Genomic DNA, 15,069 nt, shown 5'->3' with positions numbered 1-15,069 from the left:
TGGCGGTACGACGACTTGAGCTACGGTGCGATCCCTTGAGTACGATTGAATGGCTCTAGAGCACAATGGTACAAACCCTTGAGTACGACGGTTCGACCCCTTGAATACGACGGTACTACACCTTGAGTACGACGGTACGACTTGAGTACGACAGTACGTCCACTTGAGTACGATGGTACGACCACTTGAGTACGACGGTACGACCACTTGAGTACGACGGTACGTTACGAATCTTAAACATAGGAGTACGACCCTCGGGTGCGATGGGCTGGCCTCTGACCTGAGGGTGTGAAGGGAATATGTCTTGCTGGTGAATCGAAGGTGGCAGAGGAATGCCTACAGGCGTAGGAGGGTGTGTGTGTGTGTGTGTGTGTGTGTGTGTGTGTGTGTGTGTGTGTGTGTGTGTGTGTGTGTGTATGTGTGTGTGTGTGTGTGTGTGTGTGTGTGTGTGTGTTCACCTATGTCTGATGATTCCTTTGCGTATATAGTAGGAGCAGCCTTACACACAAAGGTTCCCATCTCTCACTCTCACATTCCTATCACCGAAGTTCTTGAATTTTCCAGTGCAGTCAGCATTCATTTCATCTATGCTAAGCTTGTCTCATGAATCCACTGTTCTTGTACTGAAGAAGAGCTTCCACGTGTCCTTCCTGCCTACCACCTCCTTAGCAAGCGTCCTGTCATGTCCTCTGGTTCGTCACTCCCTTTGAATATCAAAGAACTGATCTGTGTTATGCCATTGTGACGCCCTTGGAATAACATGAGGTATAATATCTCCTCATACCACCATTACCTCTAATATGAGCTTATCAAAGTCTTTCCTCCTCTCCCCCTATCCCACTTCACTCATTCCTCGCTGAATTGCGCTGGACCTTCTCCAACAGCTCTGCATGTTTCCTCTCTTAAGGTAACCAACCAAGATGCTGAAGTATATTTGTATCAGTTTATGTCTACCATATACCATATACATCATCCTGGTCATCTCACTGTCTATGGACGTGAAGACAATTTGGACACTGACCGAAGAATGAACCTTCTTCCACGTCCTCTTCACGTGATGGTTCGGTGGTGAGAACTCTGGCGTGACGTCAACACCAAGGTCTCCTCATACACTGAATCTTGTGGTTTATTGCCACCAGTGAGGAGGTCTGAGTCTGGTCTGTCCACACCACTTCCAATCTTTATTACCTTATACTTGATATCTACCTATAACTTTACGCTCACTTCTCGTCTCATTTCTGCATTTGATTTATCACACACACACACACACACACACACACACACACACACACATACATACACACACACACACATATATATTATTACTATCATACTTTGTCGCTGTCTCCCGCGTTAACGAGGTAGCGCAAGAAAACAGACGAAAGAATGGCCCAACACACCCACATTCACATGTATATACATACACGTCCACACACGCACATATACATACCCATACATTTCAACGTATGCATATTTATATATATATATATATATATATATATATATATATATATATACATACACAGACATATATATATATATATATATATATATTTTTTTTTTTTTTTTTTTTTTTTTTTTTTTATACTTTGTCGCTGTCTCCCGCGTTTGCGAGGTAGCGCAAGGAAACAGACGAAAGAAATGCCCCCCCCCCCCATACACATGTACATACACACGTCCACACACGCAAATATACATACCTACACAGCTTTCCATGGTTTACCCCAGACGCTTCACATGCCTTGATTCAATCCACTGACAGCACGTCAACCCCTGTATACCACATCGCTCCAATTCACTCTATTCCTTGCCCTCCTTTCACCCTCCTGCATGTTCAGGCCCCGATCACACAAAATCTTTTTCACTCCATCTTTCCACCTCCAATTTGGTCTCCCTCTTCTCCTCGTTCCCTCCACCTCCGACACATATATCCTCTTGGTCAATCTTTCCTCACTCATTCTCTCCATGTGCCCAAACCATTTCAAAACACCCTCTTCTGCTCTCTCAACCACGCTCTTTTTATTTCCACACATCTCTCTTACCCTTACGTTACTTACTCGATCAAACCACCTCACACCACACATTGTCCTCAAACATCTCATTTCCAGCACATCCATCCTCCTGCGCACAACTCTATCCATAGCCCACGCCTCGCAACCATACAACATTGTTGGAACCACTATTCCTTCAAACATACCCATTTTTGCTTTCCGAGATAATGTTCTCGACTTCCACACATTTTTCAAGGCTCCCAAAATTTTCGCCCCCTCCCCCACCCTATGATCCACTTCAGCTTCCATGGTTCCATCCGCTGACAGATCCACTCCCAGATATCTAAAACACTTCACTTCCTCCAGTTTTTCTCCATTCAAACTCACCTCCCAATTGACTTGACCCTCAACCCTACTGTACCTAATAACCTTGCTCTTATTCACATTTACTCTTAACTTTCTTCTTCCACACACTTTACCAAACTCCGTCACCAGCTTCTGCAGTTTCTCACATGAATCAGCCACCAGCGCTGTATCATCAGCGAACAACAACTGACTCACTTCCCAAGCTCTCTCATCCCCAACAGACTTCATACTTGCCCCTCTTTCCAAAACTCTTGCATTTACCTCCCTAACAACCCCATCCATAAACAAATTAAACAACCATGGAGACATCACACACCCCTGCCGCAAACCTACATTCACTGAGAACCAATCACTTTCCTCTCTTCCTACACGTACACATGCCTTACATCCTCGATAAAAACTTTTCACTGCTTCTAACAACTTGCCTCCCACACCATATATTCTTAATACCTTCCACAGAGCATCTCTATCAACTCTATCATATGCCTTCTCCAGATCCATAAATGCTACATACAAATCCATTTGCTTTTCTAAGTATTTCTCACATACATTCTTCAAAGCAAACACCTGATCCACACATCCTCTACCACTTCTGAAACCGCACTGCTCTTCCCCAATCTGATGCTCTGTACATGCCTTCACCCTCTCAATCAATACCCTCCCATATAATTTACCAGGAATACTCAACAAACTTATACCTCTGTAATTTGAGCACTCACTCTTATCCCCTTTGCCTTTGTACAATGGCACTATGCACGCATTCCGCCAATCCTCAGGCACCTCACCATGAGTCATACATACATTAAATAACCTTACCAACCAGTCAACAATACAGTCACCCCCTTTTTTAATAAATTCCACTGCAATACCATCCAAACCTGCTGCCTTGCCGGCTTTCATCTTCCGCAAAGCTTTTACTACCTCTTCTCTGTTTACCAAATCATTTTCCCTAACCCTCTCACTTTGCACACCACCTCGACCAAAACACCCTATATCTGCCACTCTGTCATCAGACACATTCAACAAACCTTCAAAATACTCATTCCATCTCCTTCTCACATCACCACTACTTGTTATCACCTCCCCATTTACGCCCTTCACTGAAGTTCCCATTTGCTCCCTTGTCTTACGCACCCTATTTACCTCCTTCCAGAACATCTTTTTATTCTCCCTAAAATTTACTGATAGTCTCTCACCCCAACTCTCATTTGCCCTCTTTTTCACCTCTTGCACCTTTCTCTTGACCTCCTGTCTCTTTCTTTTATACTTCTCCCACTCAATTGCATTTTTTCCCTGCAAAAATCGTCCAAATGCCTCTCTCTTCTCTTTCACTAATACTCTTACTTCTTCATCCCACCACTCACTACCCTTTCTAAACAGCCCACCTCCCACTCTTCTCATGCCACAAGCATCTTTTGCGCAATCCATCACTGATTCCCTAAATACATCCCATTCCTCCCCCACTCCCCTTACTTCCATTGTTCTCACCTTTTTCCATTCTGTACACAGTCTCTCCTGGTACTTCCCCACACAGGTCTCCTTCCCAAGCTCACTTACTCTCACCACCTTCTTCACCCCAACATTCACTCCTCTTTTCTGAAAACCCATACTAATCTTCACCTTAGCCTCCACAAGATAATGATCAGACATCCCTCCAGTTGCACCTCTCAGCACATTAACATCCAAAAGTCTCTCTTTCGCACGCCTGTCAATTAACACGTAATCCAATAACGCTCTCTGGCCATCTCTCCTACTTACATAAGTATACTTATGTATATCTCGCTTTTTAAACCAGGTATTCCCAATCATCAGTCCTTTTTCAGCACATATATATATATATATATATATATATATATATATATATATATATATATATATATATATATATATATATATATATATATATATATATATATATATATATATATATATATATTCATGTACATAATTCATACTTGCTGCCTTTATTCATTCCCATCGCCACCCCTCCACACATGAAATGACAACCCCCTCCCCCAGCAGGCGCGCGAGGTAGCGCTAGGAAAAGACAACAAAAGCCACATTCGTTCACACGCAGTCTCTAGCTGCCATGTGTAATGCCCCGAAACCACAGCTCCCTTTCCACATCCAGGCTCCACAAAACTTTCCATGGTTTACCCCAGACGCTTCACATTCCTTGGTTCAATCCACTGACAGCACGTCGACCCCGATATACCGCAACCTTCCAATTCACTCTATTCCTTGCACGCCTTTCACCCTTCTGCATGTTCAGGCCCCGGTCGCTCAAAAGCTTTTTCACTCCATCCTTCCACCTCCACTTTGGTCTCCCACTTCTCCTCGGTCCCTCCACCTCTGACACATATATCCTCTTTGTCAATCTTTCCTCACTCATTCTCTCTATGTGACCAAACCATTTAAATACACCCTCTTCTGCTCTCTCAACCTCATTCTTTTTATTGCGACATCTCTCTTACTCTTTCATTACTTACTCGATCAAACCACCTCAAACCACATATCATCCTCAAACATCTCATTTCCAACACATCCACCCTCCTCCGCACAACCCTATCTATAGCCCACGCCTCACAACCATATAACATTGTTGGAACCACTGTTCCTTCAAACATACCTATTATTGCTTTCCAAGATAATGTTCTCACCTTCCACACATTCTTCAACTCTCCCAGGACCTTCACCCCCTCAATCACATTTACTCTCAGCTTTCTTCTATCACACACTTTACCAAACTCAGTCATCAACTTATGCAGTTTCTCACCCGAATCAGCCACCAATGCTGTATCATCAGCGAACAACAACCCCATCCATAAACAAATTAAACAACCATGGAAACATCACGCACCCCTGCCGCAAACCGACATTCACTGGAAACCGATCACTTTTCTCTCCTACTCGTACACATGCCTTACATCCTCGATAAAAACTTTTTACTGCTTCTAGCAACTCTTAATACCTTCCACAAAGCATCTCTATCAACTCTGTTATATACCCTTTCTAGGTCCATAAATGCTACATACAAATTCATTTGTTTTTCTAAGTATTTCTCTCATACATTCTTCAAAGCAGACACTTGATCCACACGTACTCTACCACTTCTGAAACCACACTGCTCTTCCCCAGTCTGATGCTCTGTACATACCCCTCTCAGTTAATACCCTTCCATATAATTTCTCAGGAATACTCAACAAACTTATACCTATGTAATTTGAACACTCACCTTTCTCCCCTTTGCCTTTGTACAATGGCACTATGCATGCATTCCGCCAATCCTCAGGCACTTCATCATGAGCCATATACACATTGAATATGCTCACCAACCAGTCAACAACACAGTCACCACCTTTTTTGATAAAGTCCACTGCAATACCATCCAAACCCGCTGCCTTGCCGGCTTTCATCTTCCGCAAAGCTTTCACTACCTCTTCTCTGTTTACCAAATCATTCTCCCTGACCCTCTCACTTCGTGCACCACCACGACAAAACACCCTATACCTGCCACTCTATCATCTAACATATTCAACAAACCTTCAAAATACTCACTCCATCTCCTTCCCCCACTCCCCTTCCGTCCTTCGCTTTCACCTTTTTCCATTCTGCACTCAGTCTCTCCTCGTACTATCTCATACAAGTCTCCTTCCCAAGCTCACTTACTCTCTCCACTCTCTTCACCCCAACATCTTTTCTTCTTATCTGAAAACCTCTACAAATCTTCACCTTCGCCTCCACAAGATAATGATCAGACATCCCTCCACTTGCACCTCTCAGCACATTAACATCCAAAAGTCTCTCTTTCGCGAGCCTATCAATTAACACGTAATCCAACAACGCTCTCTGGCCATCTCTCCTACTTACATACGTATACTCATGTATATCTCTCTTTTTAAACCAGGTATTCCCAAACAACAGTCCTTTTTCAGAACACAAATCTACAAGCTCTTCACCATTTACATTTACAACACTGAACACCCCATTTACACTAATTATTCCCTCAAGTGCCACATTACTCACCTAGCATTCAAATCACCCACCACTATAACCCGGTATTGTGCATCAAAACTACTAACACACTCACTCAGCTGCTCCCAAAACACTTGCCTCTCATGATCTATCTTCTCATGACCAGGTGCATATGCACCAATAATCACCCATCTCTCTCCATCCACTTTGAGTTTTACCCATATCAATCTAGAGTATACTTTCTTACACTATCACATACTCCCATAACTCCTGTTTCTGGAGTACTGCTAATCCTTTCCTTGCTCTTGTCCTCTCACCAACCCCTGGCTTTACTCACAAAACATTTCCAAGCCACTCTTCCCCTTTACCCTTGAGCTTCGTTTCACTCAGAGCCAAAACATCCAGGTTCCTTTCCTCAAACACACTACCTATCTCTCCTTTTTTCTCATCTCGGTTACATTCACACACATTTAGACACCCCATTATGAGCCTTTGAGGATGATGAGCACTCCCCGCATAACTCATTCTTCTGTTTCCCCTTTTAGAAAGTTGAAAAACAAGGAGGGGAGGGTTTCTAGCCCTCTGCTCCCGTCCCCTTTAGTCGCCTTCTACGACACGCGGGGAATGCGTGGGAAGTATTCTTTCTCCCCTATCCCCGGGGATATATATATATTTCCCTATTAGGGGCGATCGTAGCCTAACAGCAGCTCTCCCGCCTGTTGCACTGGGGTCCCGGGTTCGATCCTGGCTGTTGGAGGTCTGTATGTTCTATGGAGGTGCGCGTTCATATGCACTTTGTTCGTATTCATATACAGTTACATATATAGTTACATATACAGTTGTACAGTTAGGTTCGGTATAATACTATCTGCTGGCTGTGTGAGCCTGATGGGAAAAGACCGGTGTAGACCATGTTGCTCACCAACGTGGGACGAATTCGAGTACATAGTACTCGAATAGTCATAGGCGATCATAGCCTAGCCGTAGCGCTCTCGCCTGTTGCACAAGGATCCCGGGTTCGATCCTGGCTGTTCGAGCTTTGTATGTTCTATGAAGGTGTGCGTTCATATTCACTTTGATTGTATATATAAATATAGTGTTTTTTGTTGTTGTTGTTGTTGTTGTTGTTGTTATACTTAATCGCAGTCTTCCGCGTCAGCGAGGCATCGCAAGGAAACACATGAGGAGTGGCCCAACCCATCCACATAAACATGTATATACATAAATGCCCATACATCACATACATATATACTTCAACGTATAATACATATACATAAACAAACATATACATATATACACATGTACATATTTATACTTGCTACCTTCATCTATTCCGTCACCACCCCGCCACACATGAAATAGCATCATATATATATATATATATATATATATATATATATATATATATATATATATATATATATATATATATATATATATATATATATATATATAAATATATATATATATACATATATATACATATATATACATATATATGTATATATATATATATATATATATATATATATATATATATATATATATATATATATATATATATATATATATATATATATATCATGCGATCATGAGAGGCAAGTGTTTTAGGAGCAGCTGAATGCGTGTGTTAGTGGTTTTGATGCACGAGACCGGGTTATAGTGATGGGTGATTTGAATGCAAAGGTGAGTAATGTGGCAGTTGAGGGAATAATTGGTATACATGGGGTGTTCAGTGTTGTAAATGGAAATGGTGAAGAGCTTGTAGATTTATGTGCTGAAAAAGGACTGATGATTGGGAATACCTGTTTAAAAAGCGAGATATACATAAGTATACTTATGTAAGTAGGAGAGATGGCCAGAGAGCGTTATTGGATTACGTGTTAATTGACAGGCGCGCGAAAGAGAGACTTTTGGATGTTAATGTGCTGAGAGGTGCAACTGGAGGGATGTCTGATCATTATCATGTGGAGGCTAAGGTGAATATTTGTATGGGTTTTCAGAAAAGAAGAGTGAATGTTGGGGTGAAGAGGGTGGTGAGAGTAAGTGAGCTTGGGAAGGAGACTTGTGTGAGGAAGTACCAGGAGAGACTGAGTACAGAATGGAAAAAGGTGAGAACATTGGAAGTAAGGGGAGTGGGGGAGGAATGGGATGTATTTAGGGAATCAGTGATGGATTGCGCAAAAGATGCTTGTGGCATGAGAAGAGTGGGAGGTGGGTTGATTAGAAAGGGTAGTGAGTGGTGGGATGAAGAAGTAAGAGTATTAGTGAAAGAGAAGAGAGAGGCATTTGGACGATTTTTGCAGGGAAAAAATGAAATTGAATGGGACACGTATAAAAGAAAGAGACAGGAGATCAAGAGAAAGGTGCAAGAGGTGAAAAAAAGGGCAAATGAGAGTTGGGATGAGAGAGTATCATTAAATTTTAGTGAGAATAAAAAGATGTTCTGGAAGGAGGTAAATAAAGTTCGTAAGACAAGGGAGCAAATGGGAACTTCAGTGAAGGGCGCAAATGGGGAGGTGATAACAAGTAGTGGTGATGTGAGAAGGAGATGGAGTGAGTATTTTGAAGGTTTGTTGAATGTGTTTGGTGATAGAGTGGCAGATATAGGGTGTTTTGGTCGAGGTGGTGTGCAAAGTGAGAGGGTTAGGGAAAATGATTTGGTAAACAGAGAAGAGGTAGTAAAAGCTTTGCGGAAGATGAAAGCCGGCAAGGCAGCAGGTTTGGATGGTATTGCAGTGGAATTTATTAAAGAAGGGGGTGACTGTATATTTGACTGGTTGGTAAGGTTATTTAATGTATGTATGACTCATGGTGAGGTGCCTGAGGATTGGCGGAATCCGTGCATAGTGCCATTGTACAAAGGCAAAGGGGATAAGAGTGAGTGCTCAAATTACAGAGGTATAAGTTTGTTGAGTATTCCTGGTAAATTATATGGGAGGGTATTGATTGAGAGGGTGAAGGCATGTACAGAGCATAAGATTGGGGAAGAGCAGTGTGGTTTCAGAAGTGGTAGAGGATGTGTGGATCAGGTGTTTGCTTTGAAGAATGTATGTGAGAAATACTTAGAAAAGCAAATGGATTTGTATGTAGCATTTATGGATCTGGAGAAGGCATATGATAGAGCTGATAGAGATGCTCTGTGGAAGGTATTAAGAATATATGGTGTGGGAGGCAAGTTGTTAGAAGCAGTGAAAAGCTTTTATCGAGGATGTAAGGCATGTGTACGTGTAGGAAGAGAGGAAAGTAATTGGTTCTCAGTGAATGTAGGTTTGCGGCAGGGGTGTGTGATGTCCCCATGGTTGTTTAATTTGTTTATTTCATGGGGTTGTTAGGGAGGTGAATGCAAGAGTTTTGGAAAGAGGGGCAAGTATGAAGTCTGTTGGGGATGAGAGAGCTTGGGAAGTGAGTCAGTTGTTGTTCGCTGATGATACAGCGTTGGTGGCTGATTCATGTGAGAAACTGCAGAAGCTGGTGACTGAGTTTGGTAAAGTGTGTGAAAGAAGAAAGTTAAGAGTAAATGTGAATAAGAGCAAGGTTATTAGGTACAGTAGGGTTGAGGGTCAAGTCAATTGGGAGGTGAGTTTGAATGGAGAAAAACTGGAGGAAGTAAAGTGTTTTAGATATCTGGGAGTGGATCTGGCAGCGGATGGAACAATGGAAGCGGAAGTGGATCATAGGGTGGGGGAGGGGGCGAAAATTCTGGGAGCCTTGAAGAATGTGTGGAAGTCGAGAACATTTTCAAGGAAAGCAAAAATGGGTATGTTTGAAGGAATAGTGGTTCCAACAATGTTGTATGGTTGCGAGTCGTGGGCTATAGATAGAGTGGTGCGCAGGAGGATGGATGTGCTAGAAATGAGATGTTTGAGGACAATGTGTGGTGTGAGGTGGTTTGATCGAGTAAGTAACGTAAGGGTAAGAGAGATGTGTGGAAATAAAAAGAGCGTGGTTGAGAGAGCAGAAGAGGGTGTTTTGAAATGGTTTGGGAACATGGAGAGAATGAGTGAGGAAAGGTTGACCAAGAGGATATATGTGTCGGAGGTGGAGGGAACGAGGAGAAGAGGGAGACCAAATTGGAGGTGGAAAGATGGAGTGAAAAAGATTTTGTGTGATCGGGGCCTGAACATGCAGGAGGGTGAAAGGAGGGGAAGGAAGAGAGTGAATTGGAGCGATGTGGTATACCGGGGTTGACGTGCTGTCAGTGGATTGAATCAGGGCATGTGAAGCGTCTGGGGTAAACCATGGAAAGCTGTGTAGGTATGTTTATTTGCGTGTGTGGACGTATGTATATACATGTGTTTGGGAGTGGGTTGGGCCATTTCTTTCGTCTGTTTCCTTGCGCTACCTCGCAAACGCGGGAGACAGCGACAAAGCAAAAAAAAAAAAAATATATATATATATATATATATATATATATATATATATATATATATATATATATATATATATATATGTATATATGCATATATATATATATATATATATATATATATATATATATATATATATATATATATATATATATATATATATATATATAAAACCACACTGCTCTTCCCCAATCTGATGCTCTGTACATGCCTTCACCCTCTCAATCAATACCCTCCCATATAATCTAACAGGAATACTCAACAAACTTATACCTCTGGAATTTGAGCACTCACTCGTATCCCCTTTGCCTTTGTACAATGGCACTATGCACGCATTCCGCCAATCCTCAGGCACCTGACCATGAGTCATACATACATTAAATAACTTTACCAACCAGTCAACAATACAGTCACCCCCTTTTTTAATAAATTCCACTGCAATACCATCCAAACCTGCTGCCTTGCCGGCTTTCATCTTCCGCAAAGGCTTTTATTACCTCTTCTCTGTTTACCAAATCATTTTCCCTAACCCTCTCACTTTGCACACCACCTCGACCAAAACACCCTTCTTCTGCCACTCTATCATCAAACACATTCAACAAACCTTCAAAATACTCACTCCATCTCCTTCTCACATCACCGCTACTTGTTATCATCTCCCCATTTGCGCCCTTCACTGAAGTTCCCATTTGCTCCCTTGTCTTACGCACTTTATTTACCTCCTTCCAGAACATCTTTTTATTCTCCCTAAAATTTATTGATACTCTTTCACCCCAACTCTGATTTGCCCTATTTTTCATATATATATATATATATATATATATATATATATATATATATATATATATATATATATATATATATATATATATACATATATATACATATATATACATATATATATATATATATATATATATATATATATATATATATATATATATATATATATATATATATATATATTGTTACGAATTCAACACTTATTCAGGCAAGGTCGCCAGTAACATACGTTACAAATACTACTGTTCCTTGTCTTGCAAGGACGTTATAGATTTGTCAAGTTGCACAACTCAGGATAACACAATAATAGTTATGGGATTGAATTAAAGACCAGCATCACATTAATTCTACTTATAATGAAAGAATTCAAGTGTACAAAGATAGGCACATAAATCAAGCATGAAACATTATGTTAACACTGAACATTAGAGTTAACATTGAACTTGAGATAACATTCGTACATGACTTAACATTCCAGATAAGATTTCAAGCCAGGAGTTCTCTTTCCTCTAAGGCAGTTCTTCGATAACATTACACTAATAATCATAACGGGCTTATAGCACAGCAGGGGTTACAGGCTTACAACACAGCAGGACTTACAGCAGGGGTGGACCACTTACCTCGCTGGGCTAGAGAGAGCGAGACTCAGCGGGTGTCATGGGTATATAAGCGTTCCCTGCTAGCTATACAACCTTACATTTTGATTGGCTATGAGCTTCAGTTACATTCTGATTGGTTGGAGGAACAGTTACACAAACTGCGTAGATCACCCTCCCTCTGGTAAGCCTGCAGCGACATGTCCAGTACGGTGGCGAAATATTCCGCAGCTGATGACAACTTACTCCCCCCCCCCCTCCTCGGAGAAGGGTCGGGGTGCTCAAGGACAAATGACCATCTGGTTTCAAAATAAAATTAAAATTAAAGTATTACGCCTAATGCTTGGTGTGAACTGACGCTCGGAGGACGTCTCAGAGGGAGGCCTTAATCCTCGTCCTGATAAGAAATATCAATACCATATGGACACACACACGTTATATACGCGAACATGTGAGCACAAGCACACGTGTTCCGTAACACCCCCCTCCTTAAAGGAGAAAATTCCTGGAAGAGGAATTTTCTTAAGAGCGGGATAAACAATCAGCTAACACAATCTGTTAACACATAAGATGTGCTGAAAATAATGTAACGTAAAAATTGTACATAACAAGGCCCATCTATTTAATATTGACTCCGTTCCCATAACTTGTGAACATTTTGAAAGGTTTGGTAGTCAGTACACTCTGATTGGCTGAAGAACACAAATATACAGTGTTATAATACAAATAGGAAAACAAAGGTTACTTCTATGATTGCTTGAATAACACATAAACAAAGTGCTACAATACAAATAGCAAAACAAAAGTTCCCTCTTCTTGGTGGGGGCTATATGTTTAGGCTCAACCTTCTTTCTTGTCCTCCTGCATGGGGACCTTACCAGCCTGTACAACACTGGCGGCATTCACAGTTAATCTGGTTGGAGCCTGCAAAATAAAACAGTCAAAAAAAAGTAGTGTTCCCAACTGATGAGAGAGGCTGTCTAACACTGCTCATTTCAAACATATCTAACATTTATCAACAGATTTATGAGAGGGGGTTGTAACTGCGAGAAAAGTTTCTAATACACTCTGTAATACCCAACTGTACCCACAAACGTCTCGGTTCTCTCCGAGATCGGGGGGGAACTCATTACGGGCTAATACTTGGACCTTTACGGTCGGTGGAAGGCGGGGACTGACAAACCTCTGGCAAAACTCTGGGTACGTCGACAGGAGGGCAAACCTTTCTACCCGTCACTTCCCAGGCAGGTGCTAAAGCGTCTCCGTCTCCCCGGGTCTCCGAGGCCTTCACAGCTACGTCGTCAACTTCGTCACACACGGCTACCGCTGGACGTTGGATGATGCAGACTGATACCGTCGGTTCATAGGGACCCTGAAAACGGGCAGCCAAGGGTTGACCTGGCTGCTGTAGAAGCCACACCTCGTCGCCTGTCTCTACACTTCTAAATCGAGACCGTCTGTCACGCCACCTCGTCCTTCATCCACGACTCTCTTAAATGGGCTCGAGACAAATCCTCAATTCCTCTATCACAACGGAGGCTACACCAGGAGAGAGGGTATCACACAGCTCCTTCTCGCTGGTCTCACTCTCAAGAAGAGTGTAACAGTGGTCAGAGGAGGTCATTAGCAATGGGCTCACAATGTCAATTAACTCGGTCAAACCGACCTTTTAAATGGGGGAGTAGGAACTCGCCTGTCTCTACGCTTCTGAATCGAGACAGTCTGAGTAGGCTTCCCTTCGCCTTCCCCATTACATGACACTGAACACCACTTCCTCAGGTCTCACCCTCAGGGAGAGTCTTCACTCCCTGCGTTTCAACGGCTATGTCCTTAGGCACACGGCCTGCCGTGCCAGTTGTCATGGACCTGGCACCATCGTGGTTGTAGACAATATCTGGTACCTCTTCGTCAAGCTGCACCGCCTCCGTGGACTTTACCGGGCCCGTAGGCAACACCGGCATTGGGTTCATCTTCCCACCCGCTAGGTCACTGCCTAACACGAAGTCCACGTCTAAGACAGGAACTTATCTACAATCCCTACAAGATCATGGCCCGTGAAGAAATCTATTTCTGCCCTCACATTGACTAGTGGAGCTTCCCTGGGACCAGACAGTCTGTCTAGCAAGACTCGGTCTCCAGACTCTTCTCGCGGCACCAAGTCATCCACCATTAGGGACTGTAGCGCACCAGACTCCCGTAATACGGTCACTTTTCGTCGTACACCACATCTACTAACATAGCCCTTAGACAGGAATGCATTGTAGTTCCCACATAACAGATCCTATAATAAGGACAGATTAATCAGCAGTCTCGCAACCCCTCACTCTCCTAAGAGCAGAAACAGCCTCACCTACTTTACTAAATTGGCCCTAAAATTAAGAAGAGACCCAATGGCCTACAATTATATTAAAAAAAAGGTAGAGTCTCTGGGCTCCTTCTCTCGAGCCCAGCAATCCCTCACCTGGTGCCCAGCCTTGCCACAATAAAAACAACTCTTAACTCTGTTGGAGTATTTCCCCTTACTTTCATGAGTTACCGGCAAGGTAGCAGATTCAGGTGGGATTACATAATCAGTGGTCCTCCCTCTGCTGTCGTAGCCCTTTAAATGCCTGCCCGCGTCAAGTTCACTGAACTTCGGTACGAGATGTAAGTTACCCAACTGGGACGACACTGGTCCTGATGGTGAAGCGTTAAGTCTAAGTTTTTCACTTTCGAGAGCTAACCTAGCTTGTTCAGTCTTCTTCTTCTGCACTTGTAACTGTGCTTGTGCATTGACCTTAGCTATCTCTAGCTGCTTTCGCCAATAATTGAGATCAATATTAATATCACTAGGGATATGGGGAAGGATCGAGACATGATTAATGAATCAAGGAAAGAGATTCCGTTAAGGCAAGAAAAATCCTGGCAAGGTCGCCAATTTATATGTTACGAATTCAACACTTATTCAGGCAAGGTCGCCAGTAACATACGTTACAAATACTACTGTTC

The sequence above is a fragment of the Panulirus ornatus genome, chromosome 1 (assembly GCF_036320965.1).
Source record: "Panulirus ornatus isolate Po-2019 chromosome 1, ASM3632096v1, whole genome shotgun sequence".
NCBI classification, from domain to species: domain Eukaryota; kingdom Metazoa; phylum Arthropoda; class Malacostraca; order Decapoda; family Palinuridae; genus Panulirus; species Panulirus ornatus.
Note: the sequence above shows the minus strand (reverse complement) of the source record.